The following is a 5741-nucleotide window of genomic DNA, read 5'->3' as shown; positions in this document are numbered from 1 at the left end:
GTAACGTAAGTAGACACATGCTTACAAGCAAATGTTTATGACCTTGAGTACATATATTGATTGAGAGTATCATGACCTTGACATGAATTCATGACCTTGTCTAAAAACATAACCTGTGGGAAGCCGCAGCAAAGGAGTCTAACTATAGCCATCTTGGGCCTGCCTTACACCCTCTCAAGGAGATATAGTTAGGGGGTAGGTGGACAAGATGTTTATGTCAGATTTTGTCAGTTGAAATCAGGCCCAATTTCACCCTTCTATGTGTTTGTTAGGAATTCTTGGAATATTTCCCAAACTCATTCATCAACTCAGTACTGGATAGAGGTCCTGCCTTTGAAGTGGGGTGGAAGATAGGAAGTAGGAGGGCTCAGTCTCTCCTGGCTCTGGCAGAAGTACTAATTATAGACAATAAATAGGTTGCAATGGCACTGCAATTTCAATCATGGAAATGCCAACTCAGATCACTTGTCATCTGGAGCAGATCAGCAGTGAGCACGTTCACAGGCTTCAGCATCAAGTGGTAGCAGCTCTCTGATCTCTAGATAAATCCACATCTCTGTTTTGCTCTTCCAGTTCTTCCAACACCTTTGTAACCAACCCCCTGCACTTAATTCCTTTCTGCTTCAAATATCTAGAGTGGTCTATATTTTTTTAATTGAATTTCTGACTGGCACAAAATTCTTGGAAGAGCAAATCTAGCATTCCTTTCTCCTAAAATCTTTTAATTCCTCTCCCTCTATCAGTTGTTCACAAAACTCATAATAGATATTAGAATAATTATCAGTTTAAAAATACTGATTCCCCTCCTCCCTGGAGATTCTGATTGAGTTGCCCAGGCACCAGTGATTTTTAAAGTTCCCCAGGTGATTCTCATGTGCATCATTTGAGATCCTCTGCTCTCTCTTGCCAAAGAATTTCTGGCCTTTCCATATAAATCACAAATGAGCCAGCAGTATTTCAGGTCAGGGCCAGCTGACCCTCCACCCCCCCATCAAAACAAAACAAAAAACTCTTAAAACCATTATTAAACTATTCTCAATGCAGTGAGATTTCAGGCAATTTTAATTTTTCCTTATGTTTTACTGAACATTGTTTTAAATTATTTTAAAAGTTATTTTTCAGGGCTGGGGCTGGGGCTCAGAGGTAGAGCGCTTGCCTTGCATGAGTGAGGCACCGGGTTCCATCCTCAGCACCACATATAAATAAATAAAGGTATTGTGTCCATCTACATCTAAAACAAGAAAAAAAGAAAAAAAAGGTTATTTCTGTGTAAAGACAAATGATCCTCCTGTCTGCACTAGCATGTAACTGCACCCATATCACTACATCCAACCCAGACTAAAATTATGTTCCAACATTCTTATTTAAGCATCCTCAAAATGCATTCTTAGAAACATCATCAGAACTTAAAAAATATAAGTAAATAATGGGTCACAGACGTATAGAGACTGTCCCCTCACTATTGCTGTAGTTAGGTGCTAAGTGAATGGAGCCCCTGGAATAGCCACACTAGGTATAAGTAATTGTCATGCTATTCAAGTCACTTTGTACTGCCATTTCCTTGCTCTTTTCACACCCTGATCTGTCCTACCCTGCTCTGCAGCAGGCCGTGTAGTATTTAGATTTTTGATTATTGACATAACAAAATGAGAAGTAAGGCATACGACAGTTCCTACATAAGGGAAAGACTGCCTTCTTAGGCAAAGGATTTAACCCTTCTTGAGACAGAGAAGCTTAAAAGATTAAATTTCAGAAGTTTTTGAAGGTTGAAATATTTAAATTTTCTTTTTGGTTGGCCTAACTAATTTTTTTTTTAATTCTGCTTTCCAATTTAATCTAATCCAATGCTTGCCAACTTTTTTCGTGCTGTGACAGTTGAACCCATATTGCCTCTGGGTTACCATAACGGTGTACTTATACCCAGAGACATCAAACTGCCATGTCTTTTGACTGGGGTCCATGCCATTTCCTCTGGAGGATGTATTCTTCAAGTCAATTAAACCCTAAAAACATATGGGTACAAACTACACATCAGGCACTGTGATAGGCTCTACTACCATAAGACTCCCCCTCCCCTGCCATCAGCTTCAGTGGTCTGGCCCAAATGTCACATCTTCCATAAATTCTTCCTTGACTTCACCACAGGGATAATTAATGGTTTTCTCACTCTCTATTCCAACAGTTATTTATCCATGAAATAAACCCTTGGCATTTGTAACATTTAAACTTCCAGGAACTACTCCATCAATTTTCCCTTTCATTTCCCAGTCCAGAACTTAACATTTCTAGTTTAGCTGATTTAAAAGTTACTCTAAAAGATAGTTTACAAAGTGTCATCATTTGTCATTTTACCAAAGCACAAATGGGAGCCATTCTCCCTGAAAAGCTGGGGACAAGAATGAATCACTTCCTTTTGGAAGTCTTTCCTGATCCTCTATGCCTCCCAGGCTCAAATTGGTAGCCCTCTGAATCATTTGGTATACTTCCAGCTCTAATAGTAGATGGGAATAATGATATTTGTTCCACATAACAGACTCGGAGGGTGTGGTACTTTCAGAGTCCAATGATCTCCTCAACAATGTCAGGGAATGGGATCAGGAATTTTGCAGCTGTCTTGGCCACATGGTCACATGACAACAGCTGCTCTAAACAGCATCCTTCACATAACTCACTTCAAGTGGGGTGAGAACGCAGGCTTCCCTTCCATCTCACTTTTTGCCAAGAAGGAAAATGTCTTCCAGGTACTACTCCATCAACTTTACCTTTCATTTCTCAGTCCAGAACTTGGCCATGTTCTGTCACTGTAAGGATCCGGTGAAAAGTCGGAGGAAGAGACCACCAAGAGACTGACTCATGCAATTGCAGAAGGGGATTTATTGAGGATCCAATTCAGTGCGCTGAGGCTCTAGGCTCACTCAAGAAGTGAGAGCAGCCCAGGGCCCAGAGCAGAGGCTAAGCAGTGCTTAAGTACACTTTTTGGGGAGGGTGGGGGCTTTGTATACATCAGAACAAATCTGCATGAGGCGTGGGAAAATTGAACAACAACTCTCATACATGATTAGCACATTCATTGGCGGGGGTGATTGGTCACTTCTAAGGGGGGGGTACACATTCAAACTGATTGGTTCGGGCCCTGTATGCTTTCGGTGACAAATTGCACAGGGCCCTAGGCTAAATGGCCAGTAGGGTGTTGTCTTAACTATCTCAGGAATTTCAGGTTCTGGGTGTAGCAAAGGAACTTAACAATACCTGGTCTTTCACTTTTTAATTCAGGCTTTGCAGCTTAGAAACTTTACCCTTTCATCACTAAACCCAATACAGTTATCCTGTATTGGATGGGGTCAGGGGCATTGGTTCCAGAAACCCCCTGAGGGTACCAAAATCCATGGATGCTCAAATCCCTTATACAAAATGACATAGTATCTAGATATAACCTACGTATCTCCTCCCGCATACTTTAAATCAACTCTAGATTACCTATAATAGCTAATAAAATGTAAATGCTATATAAATAGTTGTTATACTGTATTGTTTAGGGAATCCTGACAAGAAAAAAAGTCTGTACATGTTCAGTGCAGACAACCATCATAAGGTTCTAACCACATTTTCAAGCCAGGGTTGATTGAATCCACGGATGGATGCTGAACCCACAGATAAAGAGAGTGAGTAATATTCAAATAGGTGACCCACATGACCATACTTGTTGAGATAAGCAGTCCTTGGGCCAGCAGAATCAACATCCGCAAGGAACTTGTTAGAAATGCAAAACATTGGGCCTCACCTAGAACTACTGAATCAGAAACTCTGGGGGTTTTAACAAGAACTCTGGTAACAAGCCCTCCAGGTGATTCTGATGCAAACAAAAATTTGGCATCCCTATGTTAGTTTACTATACCTCCTCCACCTGAACATCTTGACTCCTGGAATAAAATCAGGATTTCATAATTAAGAAAGAAGAAGGGAATACTTTGGCCCCGGGTAGACAGCACTCTCCTATTATTGTATTTCCTTTTATTGCATTATTGGCCCATTGATTTCCTTGCTCACTCCCTGACTCAACTGTATTCTTAAATTTTTCTTTTATATTAGTGTTTCTATCCATAGCACAATAGAAGGCACTCGATTAATCCATGTTGGACAAATGGGTAAACATTAAAGTGCCTCCACTTTCTAATTATCCATCACTTTCACAGCTGCTTCCTGTTGCTTTCCACTCAAGGAACATTTTCACATCAGCTCATGTGAGGGAGCCAAGAACTGTCTCTTCTGGGGGAGTTGAGAACAGTTACTCCTTTGCATATGGGATAAATGTAGACCCTGGCTTCCTGAGTGCATGTTGAACCTTTGTGCACATTCATTTTCGGTCAGCAGTGTCCTTGGAAAGCAACACTATACAATCACAAAGAACTGAACATGTTAACTGTCGAGCTGAGTTCTGGCTGCTGATTCCTGCCTGGCAGTCTTTCTCAGAGGCAGCTGTATACACAGAGTCAAACACAAGCTGAAAAGAAGCCTTCAGGCTTAGTCCACATTGTGAACAGCATTGAGGCCATGGCAGTTAGCAGTAGCACTTGTTCCATTCTGCCCAGTACAATAACCTGGACAAGCCTCTTGGACTTTCTGAAGCTGTTTGTATTAGGAAGGGTTAAAAGTGACAGAAATGCAAAGTGGTGAAAATACAGGGATAGGGAAGACTAATGAACACAGAACTAAAAAGTCCTCAAGTAGTATCAGTTTCAGCTGCAGCTGAACAGAGGCTTGCAGACAATGTCCTCGGGAACCTTCTCTCTTCATTGCTCAACTGAGTCTCCTTGGGCTTTATTCTCTGACAAGCTTTTACAAAGCAGCGGAGGAGCAACTCCAAGCTTATATCCCATCCACTTGGCACTCACAGCGAAAAACAAGCCCCTCTTTCATGGAAGTGTCAGCAAAAGTCCTGAGGAAGACTCTCATGTTCTGATTAAAATTACATGGACATTCCAGTGTAAATGCCTGCTTAGGTTGATAGACGTGCCCAGCGTTGATAGGGGTGTTGAGTGTGGTGGCAGTCAGTCTCACCTGAATGGCAGGGATAAAGAGTAAGGAAAGTTCCCACATACACACCCCCCCACACACACAATTCACAGTGCTGTTATTAGAGGCAGGGGGTGGCTGCTGAGGATGCAAAACCCATAGACGCCCTGTCTACCACTGTTCCTTATTCTGGATCCCTAAGTAATGCTTCACAAAAAAACGCACCCACATATGTGCAGAGCTGGGTATCATTTTCCAAAACGAGGAAGAAAATAGTAACTCCTAAAGACAGAAAGTACAGGCCCTTTTTCTTTCTCACTGGCTGGAAATAGCTCCAAGCCTTCCAGAGCAGGGCTGGGGGATGGCACCAACCACCTTACTCTCTGTGCAATGTAATCCTCCTGAACAGTCAGTTCCACTACACCCCCTCCACTGTAATCCCCACCTCCCTCCCTCCTATAGTTTCTTGGCCTGCTTTACCGTCTTTTGTAATCATCAGTTAACATCTGCGATATTTTATTAGAGGCAGGAAGGATTTTTTTTTTTTCCTGCTTTACCCTTCTTCCTGCTGAGGTTGAATGCAAAATGGATTCAAATAGCACAATAAGGCAGGCAGGCTGCTTAGCATAATAACCTAAAGATGTGTTAAACTGGGAAGAGACAGAGATTTGGATTCCTCCCTCTGCCACCCCCAGGGCAAGCCTTCTCTTTCCAGCACTATTATAGCT

The sequence above is a fragment of the Ictidomys tridecemlineatus genome, chromosome 1 (genome assembly GCF_052094955.1).
Source record: "Ictidomys tridecemlineatus isolate mIctTri1 chromosome 1, mIctTri1.hap1, whole genome shotgun sequence".
NCBI lineage: Eukaryota > Metazoa > Chordata > Mammalia > Rodentia > Sciuridae > Ictidomys > Ictidomys tridecemlineatus.
The sequence above is the reverse complement of the archived record's forward strand: the minus strand, read 5'-3'. Positions refer to the sequence as shown.